At 36.7% G+C, this 13615-nt stretch overlaps 1 protein-coding gene across 3 annotated transcripts in view; it reads right to left on the reverse strand.

Moving 5' to 3' along the window:
- ARHGAP5 (Rho GTPase activating protein 5) overlaps positions 1-13615 on the reverse strand; it is a 72975-nt gene that overhangs the window by 15410 nt on the left and 43950 nt on the right. Inside the window, exon 4 of one of the 3 annotated variants that reach the window (XR_012330004.1) lies at positions 2468-2652. The exons of the other annotated variants lie outside the window; for them this stretch is intronic. The gene's annotated coding sequence lies outside the window, so the exon portion shown is untranslated. The remainder of the gene's footprint in view (positions 1-2467; positions 2653-13615) is intronic. 3 annotated transcript variants of the gene reach the window in all.

The following is a 13615-nucleotide window of genomic DNA, read 5'->3' on the forward strand; positions in this document are numbered from 1 at the left end:
AGAGGCCCGCGTACCGCAAAAAAAAAAAAAAAAAAAAAAAAAAAAAAAAACACCCAAAATGTCAATAATGCTGAGGTTGAGAAACCCTGACATAGTGATAAGCATTTATTTGCTAAATGAAAATTATAAGGTGCTTAATCATCCATGATAAAAAATCTTGCCTTCCATTCACTAATGAGTGACTTTAAAAAAAAAAAAGAGGAAGCCAACTCAATTATCTAGATGTGAATTATACAAGTTTAACTTTGACTTAAATCACCCGAAGTATCTATCCTGGGCCTCCAAGTAATATATAGGTATTAAAAATCTATACCAATATTCCAAAACTAAATTTAAAATATGTTTGAACCAAATATCATCACCCCTTTTTCCTTCATTAGAAAGGTAACTAATCCTTACACTACACAGAACTCTTGATATCTGAAGTTCTAAAATGGTCTAAGTTCTCTTTGAGTTGCTAACAGATACAAGAGTTTCACTGAAGTCATAAAACAGATTACAAATGGTAAAGGAGAAGTAAGGTGTGTAGATAATCCACAAGTTAGATTAATATGTCCATGGGAAGTGACATCAGCAAAAGAGATAGAGAAAGGAATTTTGGGGCTTGGTTCCCCCATAAAAGCAACTAATGAGCAGCCAAAAAGTATCAGAATCAACTTCTGCAGAACCTCTGGAATCTAGTAAAAAAATTACAACCACCATTAGAAGGCTTGCTGAAGAAAGAAGATTTAAGCTGCCCACCTACCATTCCCGGTGCCACTCTAGACGGGCAACAACCATAAGGAAGGCAGCCTGCACTCTGGGTTTAGGTTTCAAGTGCCAGAGGGAGCAACACAGATCTTATTCTCAAAGAACTGTAGTTGCATATTTTGACCTGTCTGGTGGCTCCCAGAAGAAAGAGCACAAGGGCTTACCTATGTTTCACTATGTTAAAATATTCAAAACCTCTTATTTTCAACAAAAAAATTAAGAGGCATGGAAAGAAGCCAGTATGGCCCATTGTAGAAAAAAAAGAAATTAATAGAAACTGTCCATGAGGAAACCCAGTCACTGCACTTACTAGACAAAGACTTTAAATCAATCTTTAAAGGTGTACAAAAAGCTACAGGAAACCATGAACAAAGAACTAAAGAAAACCAAGAGAATGATGACTTAACAAATGAAGAATATCAATAAATACAAAGAAATTATTAAAAGAACTAAAGAGAAAATCTGGAGCTGTAAAGTATAATAACTAAAATGAAAAATAAACTATAGAGGTTTAACAGCAGATTTTAGCAGACAGAAGAAACAATGAACTTAAAAGACTGGTTAATTGAGATCATCCAGTCTAGGGAGCAGAAAGAGGAAAGAATGAAGAAAAATGAACAGAGCCAAAGAGACTTCTGGGACTCCATCAAGCATACCAACACTAGCATAAAAACTTTCCCAGAGGGGAAAAGGAGAAAGAAGAATATCTGAAAAAATAATGGCTGAAAACTTCCAAATATGAAAAAGAAACCTACAAATCTATACATGAAGTTAAATGGACTGAAAACAGGATAAACTCAAAGAGACCTACATAGGACAAAGGAAATAATAAAAAGTAAAATGGATATAAACAAAATAAAAAGTAGAATACAAAAATAAAAAGGTAGAAAAACAGAGAATCAACAAGGATGTTTGCTTTCATTACTTCTAATAAACACTGTACTGGAGTTCTAGCTAGATTAGGCAAGAAAAAAATAAAAGGAATCCAAAGCATAAAAAAATTAAGTAAAATTAGTCCTAATTGCTGATGAAAATACTTACTAAATATAAGAACTGACACCATAAAACTCTTAGAAAAAAACACAGGAGTACATTTTCATGTCAATGGGTTTGGCAATGGATTCTTAGATACAGAACCAACACATAAGAAACAAAATAAAGATAAATTGGATTTCAACAATATTGAAAACTTTTGTGCATCAAAGGACATTATCAAGAAAGACAACCTATAAGATGGGAGAAAATATTTGCAAATCATTTATCTGATAAGGGTCTAGTACCCAAAGTAACTCAAAGCTTTCCCACTACGATCAGGTACAAGGCTAGGATGTCCCCTCTCACCATACCTTTCAACATCTGGTTGAAAGTACTGGAAGTTCTTGTACTTGCTAAAGCAATAAAAGGAAATCAAAGGTATACAAATTGGGAAAGAAGACATAAAACTATCATTTTTCACAGATGACATGATTGCCTATGTAGAAAATCTATCTGCCAAAAAAATCCTTGAACTAGTAAGTGATTATAGCAAGGTTGCAGGATACAAAAATCAACTTCTTCCCTTATATACCAAGGAATAAATGGACCTTGAAATTAAAAACACAATACCACTTACATTAGCATGTCCCAAAATGAAAATTTTCTAACAAATATGTACAAGATCTATATAAGAAAAACTACAAAACTGATGAATGAAATCAAAGAACTAAATGCAACTGACCCTTGAACAATGCAGTAGTTCATCCATGTATAACTCATAGTTGGCCCTCTGTATCCACTGTTGCTCCACATCCACGGATTCAACCAACCATGGATTGTGTAGTACTATAGTATTTACTATTGAAAAATATCCAGGTATAAGTGGACCCACGCAGTTCAAACCCACGTTGTTCAAGGGTCAACTAACTGTAAATGGAGAAATATAACATGTTCATGGAAAGGAAGACAAAATAGTCAGGTTGTCAGTTCTTCCCAACCTGATCTACAGATTCAATGCAACCCCAATCGAATTCCCAGAAAATTATTCTATGGTTATCAACAAACTGATTCTAGAGTTTACATAGAGAGGATAAGACTTAAAGCCAAGACAATATTTAAAGAGAACAAAGTTGGAGGATTGACGTTACATGACTTTAAGATTTAGTATAAAGCTACAGTAATCAAGACAATATGGTATTGAGGAAAAAAGAGGGAAATATTCAATAGATCAATGGAACAGAGTAGAGAGCCCAGAAATAAACACCCATTAACAGTCAACTAATCTTTGACACAGGAGCAAAGGCAATAAGAACAGAGCAAAAACAGTCTCTTCAACAAAAGGTGCTAGAAAAATAGGACATTCATATGCAAAAGAATGAATCTAGACACAGACCTTCACCCTTGACAAAATGAACTCAAACTGGGGACTTCCCTGGTGGTCTAGTGGTTAAGAATCTGCCTTCCAATGCAGGGGACGTGGGTTTGATCCCTGGTTGGGGAACTAAGATCCCACACGCCATGGGGTAACTAAGCCCACACACCGCAACTACTGAGCCCGCGCACTCTGGAGCCTGCATGCCGCAACTACTGAGCCTGTGTGCCACAACTAGAGAGAAGCCTGCACGCCGCAACGAAGAGCGAGCATGCGTGCCACAATGAAAAGATCCTGCATGCTGCAACTAAGATCTGACACAGCCAATTATATATATATATATATATATATATATATATATATATATATATATATATATAAAATGAACTCAAAATGGATCACAAACTTAAATGTAAAATGGAGAGCTATAAAATTCCTAGAAGACAACATAGTAAAAAACCTAGATGACCTTGGCTACAGTGATGCCTTTTTAGATAAAGACACAATCTGTGAAAAAAATATTGATAAGCTGGACTTTGTTAAAATTAAAAACTTCTGCTCTGTGAAAGACAACATCAAGAGAATTAGAAGACTAGTCACAGACTGGGAGTAAATATTTACAAAACACACATCTGGTAAAGGACTGTTATCCAAAATATACCAAGAACTCTTAAAACTCAGTAATAAGAAAACAACTCCAGGGCTTCCCTGGTGGCTCAGTGGTTGAGAGTCCGCCTGCCGATGCAGGGGACACGGGTTCATGCCCCAGTCTGGGAAGATCCCACATGCCGTGGAGCGGCTAGGCCCGTGAGCCATGGCCTCTGAGCCTGCGTGTGCAGAGCCTGTGCTCCGCAACGGGAGAGGCCACAACAGTGAGAGGCCTGCATACCACCAAAAAAAAAAAAAAAGAAAGAAAAAAAGAAAACAACTCCATTGTAAAATGGGGTAAAGATCTTAACAGATACCTTATCAAAGAAGATCTATAGATGGCAAATAAACATATAAAAAGATGCTCCACATCACACGTGACTAGGGAATTGCAAGTTAAAACAACAATGAGATACCACCATTAGAATGGCCAAAATCTAGAACACTGACACCACCAATTGCTGACAAGGATGTGGAGAACAGGAACTCTCATTCAATGCTGGTGGGAAAGCAAAATGGTACAGACACTTTGGAAGACAGCTTGGTAGTTTCTTAACAAAATTAAATGTCCTCTCCACACTTCTACTGCCAGGGGACTGGGTTCGATCCCACAAGCTGTGCAGTGTGGACAAAAAAAAAAAAAAACACCCCCCAAAAAACCCCAAAAAACAAAAATAAATGTACTCTTACCATACCATCCAGCAATCATCCTCTGTTATTTTACCCAAAGGAAGTGGAAACATATCTACACAAGAATCTGCACACAGATGTTTACAACATTTATTTTATAGCTATAGCTATGTTTACTGCATAACTGCCCAAACTTGGAAGCATACAGGCTGTTCTTCAGGAGGTGAATGGATAATTTAACTGTGGTACATCCAGACAATGGAATAGTACTCAATGCCAAAAAAGAAATGAGTTATTAAACCATGAAAAGACATGGAGGAAACTTAAATGCGTATTACTAAATGAAAGAAGCCAATCTGAAAAGGGTACATACTGTATGATTATTACAACTATATGACATTGTGGAAAAGGTAAAACTATGAAAACAATAAAAAGATCAATGGCTGCCAGGGGTGAGGGAGGTGGGGAGAGATGAATAGGCAGAGCACAGAAGATTTTTAGGGCAGTGAAAATACTCTGTATGCTATTATAATGATGGATATGTCACTATACATATGTCCAAACCAACAGAATGTACAACATCAAGAGTGAACACTAATGTACACTATGAACTTTGGGTGATTATCATGTGTCAATGCAGGTTCATCCTTGGCAAAAAACGTGCTATTCTGGTGAGTGATGTTGGTAATTGGGGGTGAGGAGGGTTTCACATGTGGGGGGATGGGGGTATATGGGAAATCTCTAAACCTCCCTCTTGATTTTGTTATAAACCTAAAACTTCTTAAAAAAAAAAAAAGATATAGGGCTTCCCTGGTGGTGCAGTGGTTGAGAGTCCGCCTGCCGATGCAGGGGACACAGGTTCGTGCCCCGGTCCGGGAAGATCCCACATGCTGCGGAGCAGCTGGGCCCGTGGGCCATGGCCACTGACCCTGCGCGTCCGGAGCCTGTGCTCCGCAACGGAAAAGGCCACAACAGTGAGGCCCGCAAACCGCAAAAAAAAAGGAAAAAAAAAAAAGATATAGACATATATAGATACATCAAAGCTTATAAGGATGAAGTAACACCAATGGAGCAAGAGTCTTTTAGCAATGATAAGTGACACTTCAGGGACAAGAATGTTACAGAAATAAGAAGGCTAAAGGCAGTATTTTTTTTCCTCAATCAAAAACAGTGTTTTTAAATATGGGGGGGAAGCTATATTAAAAATATATATACATATGTATCTCTTTAATATCCAAGAAAAAGCAACAACAGTGTTCCAATCTTTCATTTTGTTACTTTCTTTACATATAATGCTTAAAAATACGTAACGTAAACATGACATACATTATTTTCATTCCATTTTCAAAATAACAGACAAGAGGCCTTATGTTAATGATAAGGAAACAAACTTAGAAAAGTGAAGTGACTTGCTAAAATTAGAAACTGGGCAAGCCAGGGTCATTAGTTTGTCTCACTCAATATATAAAAGGAAATATTTTTGACATGCTACCCCATTTGTTTTATGCTAGGTGATTTCCTCTCTCTGCATGATTTCTATCACTGGGGTTGGGCATAGCAATTTCATGTCTAGTCATGTTTCCTAGAAAATAAAAATGCGAGCATTGATGTAAACAAAAGGGTAAGTGCCATTATTGACTGTTTCAAGACATATCCAGAAATACGGAATTACTGAATAAACCATAATTATCAAGATGTTAGATACGAAATATAGGTCATAAAATATAATTCTAAAGTATCATCAAATGGAATGAAGTTTTGCTCATATATTAAAAATATTACAAAACCATGTTGAGTTTTCCCCTTTTGAAAAAGCTGTATGTTTAAATGTGTAAACATTTAGAAGAAGAAAAACCTATCTCTTGCTCATGAAATCACAGGTGATTTTTTCAGTTCTATTCCTTATGGACTCATCTGTACTTTTTTTCCTGCTGTAATGAAATAGATAGCTCCTTTCCTTAAAACAAATCAAAACAAACAAACAAAAAAAACCCTGGCTATCAAATATCACCTGTAAGCGATAATCGTAGTGGAGCCTGGGCTAGAATCCAAATGTGTGACCTCAGACAAATTACTTAATTTCTCTGGGCCTCAGTTTCTTGCTCTGTAAAACAGAGATAGTAAATGCACACACACGCCATAGAGGTGTGAAAATTAAATGAATAAACTACAGGGAATTCCCTGGCATTCCAGTGGTTAGAGCTCCATGCTTCCACCGCAGGGGACAAAGGTTCAATCCCTGGTCGGGCAACTAAGATCCCATAAGCCACATGGCACAGCTAAGTAAATAAATAAATAAATACTTTTAAAAAATTAAATGAAAAAACAACACACTTGTTTTATAGCATACCGAAAGTTTACTATACAAATAGCAAGCATTCAGTAAAAGCTGAATACATTACTAATTATTTCACCTTGGGGATAAAAAGAATAAGGACTAGAGTGTTTCTTCAGACTTGCACCACATTCATTTTCCTGCTGGAATTTCACCATTAAAAAAACAAAAGAGCTACAGGTATAATCACCTGGTTGTCAATAAAAAAAAAATGACGATTCCATATGTTTCAATCTAACTTTCAAACAAAGTATTTGACATAGCTTTCTCCTGAGAATAGCCTTTCTTTCCCTGTCATAACCACAGAGCATCTTGCATATTGTGTATCACCTTCATCATCCACTATTATTACAATGTTAAACCTGGGTTTTTAATGATATAACAGCTCAGCACAATACAAATTAGTCAATTGATATAAATGTAAATTATAAAAGTCACACTGTAGCACAAATGCCTCCATTCTCTCATCTTTTGCAAAGGTCATGCATTTTTGTAGGAAAAAATAATAAGTGCTAATTCTAGTTTGTTAAATAAAGACTTAAAGAGATATCATTCATGTATAACTACTGGCACAAGGACACACACTTAGGATTATTAAAATTAAGTAGGGTTCATTTTTTAAACGTTTATTAAAAAAGGATTTATTCACATGTCCTCCTAGTTTTAGGAGCTGGGGGTCCCTCCTCTCTTAGAGATTATGGTCTAATGGCTGTGGTGTTTAAAAAACAGAACAAAGCATTGGCTGTAACCCAATGACCAACTACTTCAAAGAAGAAAATGTTCTTGCTAACAGATAAAAATTTATTTCAAAACTAGAAAACATAAAAGGTAACATATTAACATACTAAAAAACCTTAAGGAATTTCTGCTAGAAATAGGCATACTAAAATTATCTAAAGAAAGGCTTTAAGGTCTAATTTATAATTCCTCTTTGCTAGATCAAAAATAAACAAGTCACACTTGAATCATTAAATTCAGATGCCAATGATACCAACTTTTAGCATTATCTGACACAGATAAGGTTATTAAAAGCCTAGAATTTCAAAAGCAACATAAAAAGTCCTTTAGGAAATAATATGTCTCCTAGTGTGATGCATTAAGAAAGACATAACAGGGCTTCCCCGGTGGCGCAGTGGTTGAGAGTCCGCCTGCTGATGCAGGGGACACGGGTTCGTGCCCCGGTCCGGAAGGATCCCACGTGCCGCAGAGCAGCTGGACCCGTGGGCCATGGCCGCTGAGCCTGCGCTCCGCAGCGGGAGAGGCCGCAGCAGTGAGAGGCCCGCGTAACACAAAAAAAAAAAAAAAAAAAAAGAAAGACACAACAGCCCTGTGTAGAATTCCAGCCAAAAATGTTTACCTTGAATCTGACCAGGAATCAGAAAAAATTCAGGAACATTCTGCAAAAAAGTGACTTAAAATTTTCAAAGAATGTGTCAGGAAAACATGCGTAAGGCTAGGGAACTATTCTAGATTAAAGAAAACTAAAGAAACATAACAAGAAATGCAATGCACGATCCTTGACTGGATCCTAAAGTGAAAGAACAAAAAAGTTGTAAGAGGGCATTATTGGGACAATGAAGGAAATTTGATTATAAATAAAATATTAAATAACAGTATTTTATCAATGTTATATTTCCTGAAGGTGGTATTTATACTGTGGTTATGTGGAGGAAATGTCCTTGTTCTTAAGAGACACATGCCAAAAAGATTTAAGAGCAAAGTGCCATGATGTCTGTAACTTTCAAATGGTTTGGGGAAAAAAAAAAAAGTTGGGGAGAAATGTGGCAACCCAGCCCCCCATCCAAACTGGTATATCTAGATGAAAGATATATGGATGCTCAATCATACTATTCTTGCAACATTTCTGAACGTTCAAAAGTTTTCAAAATGTGAAGAAATAAAGAAAATATGGGATGGTTACTTCAGATTTGTGGTCACATATTTAACACGAAATGCATGGTTTTTCTTTTTCTACAGCTATAATCTACTTTCTGGTCCAACCACAGAGTAGACAGGGAGTTAGTTTAACCACAGTTGAGGTTTGCCAAGAGAATAACATGGTCAGGGTTGAGGAGGCATGCAAAGGGGTGAATATAAAAATGGATTGAGATATATATAGGTAGGACAAGGAAGTACAGAAGACATTAGGTAATGACATTTAGTGAAAAAGTGTCAGAATAATGAAAATTAGTAGGAGTTCTTCAAAAAAGCAAGTGGGAATGCTTTTAAATAAAATAAATAAATAAAATAAAAAGGAAGTTATACTGACCTTTATTTTAGCAATAAAACAAAGATTTGTTTTACCCATTTAACCTCACTTATTTCATCCATCATTGGTGTGTTGGAACAACATAATTTTTAGACCAATATTTAAAGAAACTTACCGAGACATTCATCCTTCTAACAGAGTCTTAGCAGAAAAATAACCTCTAAGCTATACAGATAGTTTATTTCTTTATAATTCATTTGTAATAGTGGGGGCATTCCAGATTAACTACATCTACATGCAAATATAAATTTTAGGATACATAGGTGAAGAAATTCTTCCCCTATCTGGAACTTGGTCATCTGATCACCTAACCTGTCATAATTGAAAAAATGGAAACAAAAAGGATTATAAATAGCCAAAAAGATGTACAAAGCCCTTGCACTAAAATATATTATTTCCTTTATAGGAGGAATACCTCCTGTTTTTCCACAGATTCTATTTAACCTAACCAAAAACACAACTTAAACTAACTCTGCCATATGTTTTCCTCACTCACAGCAGATTAGAAGTTGCAAACTGGAAAAGTAAAATAAGATTATAAGCAGCAGGAGGTACACTGACAACAAAGCAGGAAATTGAAAAACTATAAAATCTAGAAAAAAATTTAGAAAGTCTCTAACATAGGAATGCTTCAAAAGATTCTGAAGACAGCACGTTTTTAATACCAGAGAAAACTTTCATTAAAATATCATTCTAAAGGATAAAAGGATAAAGGAAGAAACACTTCCTAGCTCACTGTATGAGGTATTACCCGGATACTAAAGCCAGACAGACACCAAAAAAAAAACTATGGACCAATATCCTTTATGAATACAGATGCAAAAAACTTCAACAAAACACTAGTAAACTGAATGCAACAGCATTAAAAAGATTATATACCATGAGCAAGTGGGACTTATCACAGGAATGCAAAAGTGGCTCAACATAAGAAAAAAATAATCAATGCAACTCACCACATCAATAGAATGAAAGAAAAAAACCCACATGATAACTCAATTGATAAAGAAAAACCATTTCACAAAATCCTTTTCATGATAAAAATATTCAACTAGGAATAAAAGGTTTTATGGGTTGACTCCGTCTCCCCAAAAGATATGTTGATGTCACAACCCCCCAATACCTCAGAAGGGGAACTTATTTGGAAACAGGGTCATCACAGATGTAATTAGCTAAGATAAGATGACATCATACTGGAGTAGAGTGAGTCCTTAATACAATGACTAGTGTCTTTCTTAGAAGACAGAGACACAGGGAGAATGGAGTTAACACTGCTGCAAGCCAAGGAACACCAAGGATTGACAGCCACCACCAGAAGCCAGAAAGAGGCAAGGAAAGATTCTACCCAGAGTCTCAGATGAAGTGTGACCCAGCTGACATCTTGATTTCAGATTTCCAGCCTTTAGACTGCTGGCAAATAAATTTCTGTTGTTTTAAACTACTCAGTCTGTGGGACTTCATTATGGCAACTCCAGGAAACTAATACAGAAGGGAACTTCCACGATGCGATAAAGAGCATTTATGAAAAACTCAGAGCTAACATAATGGTGAAAGAATGAAAGTTTTTCTCTAAAGTAAGGAACACCAGCAATGCCTGCTTTCACCACAGCTTTTCAACATTACACTGGAAGTTCAAGCCAGAGCAAGACAAAGAGATAAAATGCAACCAAACTTCAAAGGAAGAAGTAAAGCTATCCCTATTCACAAATGGATATGACCTTATATACAGACAAAATCCCAAATACACCCACACACCAAAAAACTAATAAGCTAATAAAAAAAACTTCAGCAAAGTTGCAGGATAAAACATAATCACACGAAAATCAGTTCTATATAGTAGAAACAAACATTCCGAACATGAAATTAAGAAAATAATTCCGTTTATAACAGCATCCAAAAGAATAAAATACCTAGGAATAAACTTAGCCAAGGAAATGCAAGACTTGTACAATGAAAACTATAAAACAGTGTTGGGAGAAATTAAAGAAGACCTAAATAAATGGAAAGACATCTAGTGTTCATGGATTGGAAGACTTAATACTGTTAAGATGGAAATATTACCAAAGTCATCTACAGATCAAAATGCAATCCCTATCAAAAAGGAATAATAGGATGGCTAGAATTAAAACACACACACAGGACAGCTACATGTAAAAGAAAGAAATTAGAACACTCCCTAACACCATACACAAAAATAAGTTCAAAATGGATTAAAGACCTAAGTGTAAGACTGGACACTATAAAACTCTTAGAGGAAAACATAGGAAGAAAACTCTGACATAAATCACAGCAAGATCCTTTTTAACCCATCTCCTAGAGTAAGGGAAATGAAAACAAAAATAAACAGGATCTAGTGAAACTTAAAAAGTTTTTGTACAGCAAAGGAAACTATAAACAAAACAAAAAGACAACCGTCAGAATGGGTGGGAGAAAATATTTGCAAATGAATCAATGGACAAAGGATTAATCTTCAAAATATATAAACAGCTCATGCAGCTCAATATTAAAAAATCAAACAACCCAATCCAAAAATGGGCAGAAGACCTAAATAGACATTTCTCCAAAGAAGACATATAGATGGCCAACAGGCACATGAAAAGCTGCTCAACATCACTAATTATTAGAGAAATGCAAATCAAAACTACAATGAGGTATCACCTCATACCGGTCAGAATGGCCATCATCAAAAAATCTAGAAACAATAAATGCTGGAGAGGGTGTGGAGAAAAGGGAACCCTCCTGCACTGTTGGTGGGAAATGTAAATTGATACAGCCACTATGGAGAACAGTATGGAGGTTCCTTAAAAAATTAAAAATAGAATTACCATGTGAGCCCAGCAATCCCACTACTGGGCATATACCCAGAGAAAACCATAATTCAAAAAGACACATGCACCCCAATGTTCACTGCAGCACTATTTACAATAGCCAGGTCATGGAACCAACCTAAATGCCCATCGACAGATGAATGGATAGAGAAGATGTGGTAAATATATACAATGGAATATTACTCAGCCATAAAAAGGAATGAAATTGGGTCATTTGTAGAGATGTGGATGGACCTAGAGACTGTCATACAGAGTGAAGTGAGTCAGAAACAGAAAAACAAATATCATATATTAACACATATATGTGGAATCTAGAAAAATGGTACAGATGAACAAGTTTGCAAGGCAGAAACAGAGACACAGATGTAGAGAACAAATGTATAGACACCAAGGGGGGAAAGTGGGGGAGTGGTGGTGGTGGGATGAATTGGGAGATTGGGATTGACATATATACACTAATATGTATAAAATAGATAACTAATAAGAATCTGCTGTATATAAAAATAAAAATATATAAAACACACACACAGAATATAACATGTGTTGAGGAGGATGTGGACAAATTTGAACCCTTATACATTACTGATGGAAATGTAAAATGCAGGAAACAGTTTGACATTTCCTCAAAAAGTTAAATATAGAATTACCATACAACCCACCATTTCACTCCTAAGTATGTACCCAAAAGAACTGAAAACAGGTATTCAAACAAATATTTGTACATGAATGTTCACTGCTGCACTGTTCACAACAGCGAAAGGGTGGAAACAAACCAAATGCCCACCAAGTGAACAAATAAACAAAATGCAGTATATATCCATACAATGACACATGCTACAACAGATGAATCTCAAAAACATTATGCGAAATGACAGAAGCCAGACAAAAGGTCACACATTGTGTGATTCCATTTATATGAACTATCCAGAATAAGTAAATCCATAAATACAGAAAATAGGTTTATGGTGGCAGAGGATGGAGAAAGGGGGGAAAAGGGAAGGGAATAACCACTTAATTGGTATAGTTTTCTTTGGGGTGATGAAAATCTTTGGAACTAGATGAAGCGGTGGTTGTACAACATGGTAAATGTACTACATGTCACTGAACTGTACACCTTAAAATGGTTAATTTTAGGGCTTCCCTGGTGGCGCAGTGGTTGAGAGTCCGCCTGCCGATGCGGGGGACGCGGGTTCGTGCCCCGGTCCGGGAGGATCCCGCGTGTCGCGGAGTGGCTGGGCCCGTGGGCCACGGCCGCTGGGCCTGCGCGTCCGGAGCCTGTGCTCCGCGGCTGGAGAGGCCGCAGCGGTGAGAGGCCCGCGTACCAAAGAAAAAAAAAAAAAAGGTTAATTTTATAATATATGAATTCCACCTGAATAAAAATGTAAAAAAAAAAAGTATTCTAAGTCATCTAACCCCTGTAACTTCAAAGCTGATAACCATGCTTCCTTCTTATTAAAAATTTTCTTCTTAGTGTTTTAGGGCTCCATTCTTTTGTACAGCCTATTTGCAATGTGATCTTTTCTTCTCACTCTCTATGCTCACCCTGAATTTCATCAGCACATAGTTTACATTAATATCTATACAATGACAATTACCAAAATCTCATCTTAAGACCAAATAACTGGGCTTCCCTGGTGGCACAGTGGTTGAGAGTCCGCCTGCCGATGCAGGGGACACGGGTTCGTGCCCCGGTCCGGGAAGATCCCACGTGCCGCGGAGCGGCTAGGCCCGTGAGCCATGGCCGCTGAGCCTGCGCGTCCGGAGTCTGTGCTCCGCAACGGGAGAGGCCACAACAGTGAGAGGCCCGCGTA

This window comes from Tursiops truncatus, chromosome 2, assembly GCF_011762595.2.
Source record: "Tursiops truncatus isolate mTurTru1 chromosome 2, mTurTru1.mat.Y, whole genome shotgun sequence".
NCBI classification, from domain to species: Eukaryota; Metazoa; Chordata; class Mammalia; order Artiodactyla; family Delphinidae; genus Tursiops; species Tursiops truncatus.